Source organism: Oryza sativa, chromosome 11 (assembly GCF_034140825.1).
Source record: "Oryza sativa Japonica Group chromosome 11, ASM3414082v1".
Classification (NCBI taxonomy): domain Eukaryota; kingdom Viridiplantae; phylum Streptophyta; class Magnoliopsida; order Poales; family Poaceae; genus Oryza; species Oryza sativa.
In genome coordinates this window covers 20,074,976-20,087,972 of record NC_089045.1, presented here as the reverse complement: position 1 = coordinate 20,087,972, position 12,997 = coordinate 20,074,976, and the positions used below count along the sequence as shown (strand labels likewise).

Sequence of the window (12,997 nt, the reverse complement as noted above, 5' to 3'; positions counted from 1 at the left end):
GACCATGGTCTTGTTTGGATCCTCCGAGCTATTAAATAGCCCTCCGGAATCTTACTATTTAGGAGTATTAAATGTAGATTACCGACAAAACCGATTCCATAACCCCTAGGCTATTTTGCGAGACGAATCTAATGATGTATATTAATCCATGATTAGCAGCTGATTATTGTAGCATCACTGTAGCAAATCATGGATTAACATACCTTGTTAGATTCGTCTCGCAAAATAGCCTAGGGGTTATGGAATGGGTTTTGTCAGTAATCTACGTTTAATACTCCTAAATAGCAAGATTCTAGAGGGCTATTTAATAGCCCTCCGGATCCAAACAGGGCCCATGTATGAACGGACACTTACCACTGATCTTAATGGCTGTACGACAATGTAAGAAATATCCATACAAATCATTTAGGTTATGTGTACGATCGTAATATATATATGTAAGTTGAGATGGATGTCAATGCCAAAATAAAAAAGAAATTGAACCAGAAAAGTAACGACCAACCCAACAGGTACTGAGGTAAAATCTAAATAAATAATCAATTCTTATCTTTTTTTTTGAACCTGTAAACTTTTCGATAAAATGTTGTATGCTTGAACCAGAAAAGTGACGACCAACCCAACAGGTACTGAGGTAAAATCTAAATAAATAATCAATTCTTATCTTTTTTTTTGAACCTGTAAACTTTTCGATAAAATGTTGTATGCTTTGTAGTAAAAGTAACCTAAATAATACCGTTGATATAATGCGAGTCTGACTGGGTCTCAATTTTTTTTTTATTTTTTAGACCTTTTATTTTTAAATTTTATTAGGGGGCATTTGCAAATTTGCCACCGATTTTTTTAATTTTGCAAGAATGCCACTCGAGTGACGGTTCTAGTGGCATTTTTGCAATTTTCTAGTGGCAGTCTTGCAATAACGATTCAAATTACTGGTACATTTGCAATTGCCCCATTTTATTAATAGACCTTTTCAAAAAATATTTTCAAAAACTGAACATTTTGAACATTTTGGCCATGCCAATTACAGTAGCGTGGCAGGCCAATAATACCACACTAGCTGTACGTGGCGCGACAGAGTTATTTGGACACGCCAAGCGAGCTAGCTTGGCCAAAAGTTCGGATTTAGAAATATTTTTTGGAAAGGTCTATTAACAAAATTAATAAATAAAAAAAAGTTCCTGGGTCTTTGAGTAGCGCGCTTTCTCATTGGACATACTCTACAGAAGCATATAGTAGTATGTCTTCTCATCACTCTACGAACAGTCGCGAACCCAGAACAATATAATCAGGGTCATGTACATACTAATTATCTAATTATTCACTGATATACTAACTAATACTACATCCGTCTTAAAATATAAAGTATTTTGGATGGATAGGAAACCTGTCCAGATTCATTGTAATTGTCCTATCCATCTAAAATCCTTTATCCAGATTCGTTGTACTAAGAATTGTCCCATCCGTCTAAAGTCCTTTATATTTTGGGACAGAGAGAGTAGGATATAATTTAGTTAGAATTAGATAATCTACCTAGGGTCTATGACCCCAGGGAAGAAAACCCAGGAGCACCAATGTCTACAAAGCAGGATCGACTTGCATGAAAAGATTAAGAGGTGTGATCTCAATTTTCATGTAAATTTTACCGCTCAACAAAAATGACAGTGCTCAACGACCTTATTATTCATTAATAATCAACGGTAAATACATTGAATACATTCGGCGTAAAATGCAAAGAATGTGAAGAATACATTTGCCTCCCGATACCCGAAAGAATGCCCGGCTTGCGTCCCAATACCTGCAAGAAAGAATCGGGTATCGGGAGGTAAACGGCTAGCTATAGCGAAGGGGTCCGGCTTAGCTGCTGCTGGCCTGCTGCTGGGGAGCTAGCTATTTTGTTTTTTTTTACTTTTTTTTTCGTATATGCCCATGTGTTGTAAACAGCATGATTTTCTTTTCCTGATATTTTTTATTTTTTCCGCATGATTTTTTCATGAACTTTTTTAATCACGTGCAAGTGCACACGCACGATTCAACACGAATTTAGAGTCAAAGTTTTTAAAATTGTAGTTAGAAGTTTTAAATTTTCAGTTTGAAAGTTTTTTAATTTCAAGATAAATGTTTTGAAATTTGGGATGAAAGGTTTCAAATTTGAGCTGAAAGTTTCAAAGCCGAATTGGAAGTTTTAAATCAAAGTTGAAAGTTTTTAAATCTTGACTGAAAGTTTTTAAAATTTGAGTCGAAAGTTTTCTAAAAATTAGGAGTTCCCTGTTGTACGTCTCTATTTATTTGTCGTGGAGTTTCCTATTTACATACTTAATAACCCCCTCAGTTTAAGATTAAGACTGTTTTACAAGCTTTGATTTTCTTTTTCTCTAAGTCAAACTTCTTAAAAGTTTAACTAACTAAGTTTATAGAAAAATATAGCAACACTTATAATACAAAATTAGTTTCATTACATTTAACATGGAACATAACTTGATATTTTTTTAATATATTGCTATATTTTTTATTAACTTGGTTAAAAAAAATCAAAACGACTTATAATATAAATTATAAAATAGAGGTAGTGCATGTCTATTCAACTAGAGGATACCTCGCATGTTGCTGCGGAATATTTGTATTAAAATAAAATTTAAAAATTCAAGTACACTTTATGTGATTAAAAAAATAGTAAGAAAAGAAGGGAAACAGAGGCAACAGAGACTGCAGTCTAAAATTCTGGATGATACTGTAGCAACTTTTTGCAAGGAATATAATAATAGCAATGCTTTACTTTGAGTACATTGAGAGTTTGAGATCTCATATAAAACACCATCATAGTGCTTGATAGAAAACAGGATCATATTTATGCATGATGAACAAAATAGGATAAGGTTAATGGCAAAGAGCAAGCTTGTTACCTGTTGCAGAGGCATGAGTTGAATGGTTTTATATGTATTTTTTCTCAACTACTGTAACGTGATATTCCAAAACTCAGTTTATTATTGATCAAAAGCTAACTTCCAAATCTATGGGGCAAGGAGATGAAAAATACTGAAAATACTCGACACAGTCCTTATCTTTCATGCGTTTTATTGATGGAAATTTGGAGATTACTATCATATCTAAAAATAAACAGGAGTCACCTAAAATACAAAGATTCAGGACTAACGTCATGCAAATTGAGTGGCTGACCTGATGCTACCTCCCATATGAGGAAATGAGATTCATGAATAGTTGATTAATTATACCCTTTCTCAACACATGAGGAAGATAAACATGATAGATGAATCAATAGAAGCTTGAGGTCATAAACAACAACTTATTTAAGTTAATTTAAGAATTTTGAGATCATACTATTATATTACTTAAATTATAAACTCAGGTCAGGATGTCAGGTAATATTTGGTAAAGAAAAATAAAAGGAGACAGGGCCCGTACAAACTGTTTCTGGTACTTGCATCATTGAGCCTGAAGAATCACACAAAAAGAACTCTGAATGAGAGCACCGTGTTGCATATATGATAAAAAAAATCTCCATCTAGGTCATTGCTTCACTGAATCATACAGTTGCCTGTGTATTCTCATAGAGTTGACTAAGGATCACCATACTTTTTGATATATTGGGAATTATCTGCAATTATTTTTTATCTTATCATTTAGTACCTCAAGTCCGCAAGATAAATCATGTTTACAAAAGGGCCAATTCCCTATATGCCCATGTAATTTCACCCAATCCCTTCTACGCCCCTGAAATTTGTTTGATCTCTTATATACCCCTGAGTTTTTATTTGGATCCCTTACATACCCATTCCGTTAGTTGACCATTACTTTGACCGTTAGTTATTGTAGAAATTACTTTATTGTCCTTGTTATATTGTTAAAAGCTAGAAATGTTTTATGTGTAAATTATTTGAGTTGTGAAAACCAATAAGGAATAAATTACTAAATATTTGTTATGAATTTTTGAAAATAAAACATTATTTCATTAAAATAAAAAAATATTTATTGTAAAAAAAAGTTCTGCATAAGATTTGAAAATAACTTTTCAAAAAATATTTAGTGAAAAAAGATTCGTTGTGAAAAAACAAAGGGGATATAATTAGTTTATCACAAATTAGAAAACAAATTTAAAATTTTTAAATAAATTTCAGATCAAATTTGATGAATTTTGTATATCTTCCCAATAATTTAAACCTAAATAACATTTAGTTTTTGCTCTTAATTTTCTGGTGAAACTAATGTATGGATTTAATCATAATTTTTAAAAAATAAAAAATAATAAGTTATATTTTTTAAGTTGGGCATTAAATGATTATATTGCTTGTATTTTGTATAAGGTTATTTTTCATATGAAAATTTATTGGGTAGGTACCACATATGTATAGGATGGGTAATATAATCATTTTAAAATATTTAATGGTCAACTAATGGTCAACTAACGGAGATGGGTATAGAGGAGATCAAAATGAAAACTCAGGGGTATATAAGGGATAATGTCAAATTCAGGGGTATTGAAGGGATTGAGTAAATTTTCAGGGGTATATAGGGAATTTTCTCTTTACAAAATGAGCTGTATATAAAATCATTGATTCACTAAATGTTGCTTAGTGATAAGAATTATTTGTAGTCATTTAGTGCAAATACTGTCGTACAGGGAAAATAGAAAGGGACTGATTTGGGATACTGAATTCGGTAGAAAATTGATATATAATTGAATCGAAGAAATTAGTGTGACTACTCAATTAGCATCAATCAAGATGTATTATAAAAAGATTTAGCTGAATGGGGAAAGAACTTACACTGGAACATCTGAGATCAGCAAGCAGTGGAAGTGGAACCCCCCCCCCCCCCCCCTTTGTTGGCCAAGCAGATCAATCCAAGGATCTGTGTATGGAGGAGAAGCTTCTTGCTGGCCGAGCAGATCGATCCAGGGACGTTCTTGTATGGAGGAGAAGCAGCACCTGCTTGTTGGCCGAGAAGATCGATCCAGCTGCTGTGTATATCATCATACATAAATAAGATGGGAAAGAAAGGCCGGAGTAACGCAAGCGACCGTTTGAAAACATGAAGAATTGAAGATGAATAGACAGGACTAATTTTTTCGGGTTGCTCTGTGCGCCCACTGACGCTCCGTTTCTTCAAGCACACGCCTAGGAGCGCGAAGAGGTTGGGAGGCGGGTGCTGGGGGCGCGGGAAGGCAGCTGCGGCACAGGGGTGCGACATCGCGGGCAGAAGGGGAAGTGGCGACTATAGCGCCGGGGCCACGGGAGGCGATGCGGCCGTGAGGGGGGGTCCACCTGTGGCGTTGGTCGCTCCGAGGGCGCTACGGAGATGCAATGAGGATTCTCGAGATGTAATCGAACGGTTGAGAACTAAATAATGACGTGGCTCAACCACAGCTCAGGAAATTGCACTTAGTGGGGATGACTTGTATAGGTATATAGGATTAGTACATCTTTATCCGGCACAAGGGACCTCAGCGAATGCAGATTTAGCACAGGGACCTCAACCGTGGGCTGGATCCAACGACGTGGAGGACCTCAGTGACGGCAGATCTGGCGTGGGGAGCTGTAGTGATAGCGGTGGCTGTTGTGATGACAACGTTGGCTTGGGAGCTAGGGTTTTCACGCTGCCTGACTGCGGCGGTGGATTTTTAATTCTTTTTTTTTCACGATTTTTCTTTTTGCAAGCGGGTAGCATAAGTGACCACACGCAAAAAAGATTTTTGCATACAAGTGTGTCTCCTGCATGCAAAAATACCGATTTTTACAGACATGTCCGGACAAACGGGTGGCCCAACCGTATTGGAAAATCAGAGTTGACCGTATGGAGAGATCTTTTATGTAGTAGTGAACCGCTTCTCCTCCCACGGTGCATTGGAGAACTGACACCGGCCTCTACGCAGCGGGGTTGGACTTTCCCGCCACCGTCCATCCCCTCGGAAACCCTTCTTCTTGCCAGTCCAGACGAGGGCGGCACAAACCCACACCACATCCACCATTGTTCGCCATGGCATCACGCATGTCTGCGAGGATATCCCAGGATCACATGGGAAGAGGCTAAGCTCCAGAAGGAGTTGGGTGACAGCAGCTTGCGAACATTGTCACCATCGGCAGCAGGGTTTCAATCCCTATCTTGGCATCCTGGTTGGGACTCGAAGGAGTAGAGGAGCAGAGAGAGGGTGCCAATACCAGTGTTGGTACTTGGTTGGCTGTGAGGAGGAGCTCAAACTCCACGGCAACCTTGACTGAGAGATAAGATAGGGACAAAGAGGAGCAAGGAGAAGGGGAAGGGATAGGGGATGACAATGGTTCTCACTTTCTTTAATTGGTTTTTTATTGAGAGCTTATATATGAACTACCTATTTTAATTTTTATATTTTTTGAATGCGATGTAAGTGTCATGTAGGCACTATGTCAGGTGAAGATTATATCAGTATGTTATGTAGATAGCGGCGGCCGGTCCGTTGCTAACCTTCTCTTGATATAGTGTGTTGGTGTTGTCGGTGTGTGGGTGGTGATATACTTTTTTTTTTCTTGGTTACAACCCTCCAGAGTGTAATCTTGTAATTTTCTTCTGCTCTATCAATAGAACTTTGCACTGTCTTGTGCGAGTCATTAAAAAAAAGTATGTTATGTAGAAAAGACAAAATAAACTATATTGAGAGGTTGTGCAGATTGATGTATTTTAAACTATAACTTTTTTTTATAAAGTTATCAAATATATGTACCCATTTAGTTTTTTTACTAAACTCTGGTAAATACATAAGAAATCATGACAAAACTTAGCAATATTGTTAAAATTTTGACATTACCAAATTTTAATAAGGTTTATTTTGGCTGTAATCTAAACATGTTCTGAATTATTAAAGCATTTGTATCTGATTTAACGATTAAGGGGAATAAAATAACTTTATGTCACCTGATCACCTCACCTCACCTCAGAGCATTGGCCAATTGTTGGGCTGTAGTTTGGACGGGCTGGAGTTAAAATTTTGTATTTACTCTTTTTTTTTTCAGTCGAAAAAACTTGGGTTCTCCGTCTCCGGTTCTCCCCCTTCTTCTCCGCCCGAACCCGCGTTTGGGGAACGCCACCAAATTCCAGCTGCTCGCCTCCCCGCGCGGCCGTTGCTCGCGAATTGCGATCTCCCGCGCGGCCGTGGACGATTTCGGGCTGGGGGCGCCTGGGCGGCGGCGGGAGGCTAGGGTTAGGGGCGGCGGGAGCGGGGAGGTACTGGCCCTCCCCCCCGCTCGTGTCAGGACGGCTGCGCTAGGGTTAGCTCCGGAGGCGCCGGATTGGCCGCCGCGGAGGGCGGTTGCAGCGGCAGGTGGGGTGCCGGGCGCCGTCGGAGGCAGGTACGCACTTCGGTTAGACCCGTTGTGAAGTGGAACTAGTGACAATTTGCTCTTTAGTTGATGATGATATTTAATTCATATGGAGTGGAAGTGAGTTTTGTTATAATTAGGCCAAGAGAAGTGTACTAGTATTTCTGATAGTTTAGTAATTTGCTCTACATGAATTAATCTGATCAATTGTTTAAGGCTCGCTGATACAGCACACTCAAATTACTACCACAATGCAAATGCTTCTAGAAGAACAAAATTTTAAACCTTGTTGAAGGAAGCGGTTTTAGCTATGACACTCGCCGAAATCGACACCATATACATTTGATGCATCTGAGGACATTTCCTGCTTTGCTGAGATTTTGTTCGATTTAGAAGGACCTCAATTTGATTGTATGCACAAATGGTGTAAGCATCTTTACACCAATTGTTTATTGGTTCTGTTATGCCTATTAATCCTTTCTGATTGATACACACCATCTTGTTCATAGGAAGATGACGGAATTTTCTTCTAATCCTGTCCTAGAATTTGAAATTTGAAGAAGCTGACAATGTAGCAGAATGCTATCCTTAGGGTTGGATAAGGAAGGCAGGCAAAAACTGTGACAGAAATGGTTTGTAGTATTCAGAATCTGGTAATTACTGAATTCTACTCTACCAACAAGGCCAGCGATCATCTTTCTACCTTGGGGGTGTCATGTATAGTTGTGCTCTAATGCGTGTGTTGTTGTACATGTTCCACATCATGTTCTGTTGGTCTCACTCACCTGATTGATGATGTTAGGGCCAATGGGGAACCTCCTTGCTGAAGACTGCTTTCTCTTGTGATTTTATCATTTTCAGGCAAAGATAATTTACAATTAATAAGATAATCAATATTGACCTTTACGCCTTGTCAGATTATGGGATGGTTGATCCAGGATTTATTTCTCAGGATGAAATTGATCATTGCTTTTGTAAAGCATGTTGGCAACAGCCTTCTGTTAAATGCTCAAAGAAGCATCAATAATTAATGTAGATCCAGTTTTTGACTAAGTCCTTTCTGAGTGAATTTTGAACAGTTTTATGATCCCTCATGTACTATTTTGGTGTAGCGGTTGTTCATGATTTGTTGGTTATCAAGGTTATGTAGCTAAAATTGATAACTTCATTCTGAAAATGCAACTTGAAATAATGGTTAATCACCTCACTAATTGGATCAAGTTTGCATACGACATTATGAAAGGAATGTACTTATGAGTAGTACTTTTATGATTTCTTATGGCTTGTTATCCATGTAGAACTGCCAAGAAAACAACTGTCATTCTAATCTACATGTAATGCTGTTTGGTATTCATTGGTGTCTCATATATATATATTTTAATAATGCTGCTTGTCTCAGTTTTGAATGCCATGCAATTGACTATTAGGTCCTTGCCTCTGCCCCCCCCCCCCCTCCTTTTCCCTGTCTTTTGCAGTTTAACCCTGGAGTGTATTTCCTGTGCCCATAGTGTATTGAGTTTTCGTAGCATGTGTTTCTGTCTTGGCCCTTGGGGCCTGCATGAGGAGGTGGCTTGTAACTCTTCCTCCCTTTAATGTGGCAGAGCTCCTGTCGCTTTCACTAATAAGAAAACCTTGACAACAGAGATGGAAATCAGGTTTGGAGATTCTGCTTCTTTTGTCTAACTGTGATAACAAAGAATGTAGTCTTCTAAGTAGTCCATTATCTTCCTTTCTTTTCTCTATTTTTTGAAATGATATTTTTCTATCATTTCTGTATTCATCTTCTTTAATGTGTATACTCTTTTTATATATAATGACCGATGCACAAATTGTGACACCTTTTTACCACAGGCGCCACTGGGTCAGAGAGAAAGATTTGGCTAAAGCATTAAAGATTCACTCTAAGCAGCTACATCACATTCTCTAGTTATTTTGAAGAAAACTAGTGAGAAAATCTCATTGAAAGGAGGTTAGTATTTCTGAGAGGAAGCTGCTCTCATTTTTGCTGCCTATTTCATATTTTAGTATGGAGTCACTATCTTCTCCACTTAGAAGAGAAGTTTTTAATTGATTATTAGTAGTTTGTCAAAGCAACACCTGATAGTTAGGAGATGGAGAATCGATGATTGCCATTTTGACACCTCTCAGTTTGGCACTGTAGGATATGCCACCACTGCCAATGTGATCTATGCTCTTTTCTACATAGCCCATTGTTATTCCTATTAACATGTTCCTGGAATATGCATGTTTCCTTAAACATCTGATTATCTATGTGTGCATCGTGGGATTTTCATTATTTCTTTGTGATGGCTGTTGTATTGGGCTTTATAGATATCATTTGGGTCATACAACTCATGTATAGCCATTTTCTTACATATATGAAGTTTGCTCTGTTTTTCTATGTACTAAAAAAATTAGCCATCTGTTTATAGTACTTTGATTAGTTGGATCATTGTTGAATGGCACTTTGTGCGTGCAGTATTACTGAATAAGGAATAACTTTAGGTTAACTTTTTAAAGGTAAGTGTCCTAAGGGCTTGAGACAATGACAATGAACATTCACAGGATCATTAATGACAGCATCCAATGATCTGAACATTGCTTGAATTCTTTCGTTTTCTGGGATGGGTGTGGTTGGAGGTACCACTGGTGGAGAAACCCTTTGCAGTCCCGGTTCGTAACTCCCCTTTAGTCCCGGTTTCCAAACCGGGACTACCAATCCGGGACTAAAGATCCCTATCTTTAGTCCTGGGTGAAATAACCGGGACTAAAGATCGATCTTTAGTCCCGGTTGGTAACCCCAACCGGGACTAAAGATCGACTAAAGATGGCTCAGCCGTCCCGGTTGATGTTACCAACCGGGACTAAAGATCGAGCTGACCTTTTTTTTTTTTGCATGGCCCTGTTGCTGCATGGTTTATATATATATAAACCATGCATATATATGTTTCAGTACATATATGCATATATATATATAATATTATATTTATATATGTTTCAATACATATGTACATGCATAATATATATGTATTTATACATATATATGTTATGCAAATGCATATGTATATATATATATAGGACCAAAATATATTTACATTATAGAAAATGTGTACACATGCATATAGAAACATATGTAGTCATGTATTAATTACAATCCATTATATGTCCTAGCTAGCTACAATTTCGACGTAGTAGTAGTCGCTAGCTCAGAAGCTAAGGACCTACGAATTGTGTTTCCGTCGTAGTAGAATTCACCCTTGAGATCAAGGATTTGTTCGTTGATGAATCCCATGAGTTGTTCTTGAACCGCCGCGATAAATTCCTTGTGCGTGGTCAGGTTATCCCTCATGCGAATAAACTATATGAATGTATGAAATTGATTAGTAATTAAACAAGAAATCGATACGTAATGAAATTTTGAATTTATTTGTACGTACATTGAGCTCTCTTGTGGTGATGATTTGGTCTGCAAGGCAGTGGCAATACTCGCACACGTAATAGCCGCACAAGTTAGTTCCCTTCTTTTGCTTTGCGCACTACAAATAAATGACAAACAACGAGAGATCTAATTAATATACACTTGTATGTATTTGAATTGGAGAAATATAAATGTAGAGCATGTGTACTCACAGGAAATTTGAAATTCCGCCTAAGTCTTTCTCTTCATTTGCCGCGGACCAAATGACAGAACCGATACCAAGCCCTACATGGATTTTAAAGCTATGATTCGTAGTAGCAATTAACATAACAAGATTTTCTTAATTAACAGAGGAACTTATGACGGTACCTGTCTATAAGTTCGAAAACCTTGTCAAACGTAGACTCTTTTTTATCCATTGAGTAAAATTAAACGAAGACAGTAAAATTAAACTAACTCTGTGTTGTACGGCAACAGTATGAACGTCTTGTAATGCTGCGCCTTCAGGAGATGGACGAGATTGTCCTCTGTGGCTTGCGGATATTGGTCGAGCATTGCGACGTTTACTTTCCGAGGGTCGATGAATCCAGTATCGAAAACCCCCCGCCGTCGGGCCCTTTGAATCTCCATTCTATAACGATAAAAGGGAGTATATTATTTTCTATAGTCTACTTATATACAAGGACCTAATTAATTAAAGGAGACGTAGTAAGAAATCTAACTGAACGATATACTTACAAAATCCAGCAACTCATAATAGAGACGTCGAGGGCGTCCAGCTGGTATAGTTTGTAGATTCCCTTGAAATTGATCCAGAGAATGTCATCTCCTTGCAAGAAGTCCGTGTCCCTGATCCTCGCTCCGATCATCTCTCTACCGGTGGCGCTCATCTCCATGTACAGCTGATGGAACTTGTATATTTGTGTGGGTAGGGACTGCAGCAGCTCAGGCTTGACAAGCGGTTTACCGAGTTCGTATATGTATTTCACTTCCGCCTTTTCGATTGGTGCGAATCCTAGCAATTGATCCGTAGTTAGACCGGTGTCAGTAATAAATTCTTCTATCGTCATTTCTTTACCGGTCACCAACGGCTCGATCTCCTGGTTTGGTTGCTCTCCAAGCTGAGGGACTGGTTTGGACTTTCCAGAAGATGCTTTCTTCAGCGTTCGCTGATAGTCCAATAGCTTAATGGCCTCCTTGGCAGGTGCAGACATACCCCTGAAGAAGTTCATGACACTCGGGTCTATAGGAATCTTCTTTTCTAGACTTCGAGGCTTGAATTGTCTCTTGACTTCTGATGCCACGTAAGCGTCAAGCTCCTTTTGCGTGCAATCGTACCCCGGATCCTTGTTCTTGGCGGCGTCAACTTTCGCCTTCTTCATTGCCCTTGTGTGGGCAGGCGGTGGAGCTTGGGGGACCTTTGACTTTGAAGGTGCCGGAAGAGGAGCTTGCGGAGGAGTCGGTGTAGGAGCCCGAGGAGGAGTCGGTGCAGGAGCCTGAGGAGGAGTCGGTGCAGGAGCCTGAGGTGGAGACAGTGCTGGAGCATGAGGAGGAGTCGGTGCAGGAGCTTGAGGTGGAGACGGTGCTGGAGCATGAGGAGGAGACGGTGCAGGATCCTGAGGAGGAGATGGCGGAGCTGGAGGAGATGGTGCACGAGATGCCGCTTGTCGCCCAGGGAGGATGATGTACCGCCTGCGCCATAGAATAATGGTATGGCTTGTGTCTCGTAGATGCGTCTCACCGTCTCCTCCAGGGTAATCCAGCTCGAGGTCCTTGTACGCGCCTTCGACCAACTCAACTTCGACCTTGGAGTATCCTGCTGGATTCGGCCTATAGTGGTAAGTACCTGAAGGGTCCGTTGGGATGGCCATGCCCGACACCACCTTCATGTGGTGAGAGGTTATTTATTAGTAATCAACATATATAAGCAGCAACTAGCGGAATGGGCAAATCTAAAATATATAAACTACGAGCTTACCTTTATTGATAAGTTCTTGAAAGGAATATGCAGCTCACATGGTGTCCGCTGAGTGATGTCATCAACGGGGCAGGTGGATTCGTCCTGAGTTTGCATGGCGTCCATGCTCTGTGATCCTACCTGCCCCGTTGAGGCGCAGCTGCTACGGTTTCCTGACGGGCTCACCATTGCAGGAGGAATGGTCGGCTGGGGATCATTGGACCGATGTGCGGCCATGCGTTCATCAACCTTCCTTGCCACCTCCTCTTGCATGCTGAGCTCGTAGCTCGATACCCTAAACTCAAGATCTGCAAT

General features: G+C 39.4%; 1 long non-coding RNA gene across 1 annotated transcript; it reads left to right on the top strand.

Moving 5' to 3' along the window:
• Positions 1-6,999: 6,999 nt before the first annotated feature.
• LOC107278223 (uncharacterized) lies at positions 7,000-8,223 on the top strand. Its single transcript, XR_003239213.2, has 2 exons — positions 7,000-7,337; positions 7,817-8,223. It is a non-coding gene; the product is annotated as an uncharacterized lncRNA (long non-coding RNA).
• Positions 8,224-12,997: the final 4,774 nt, after the last annotated feature.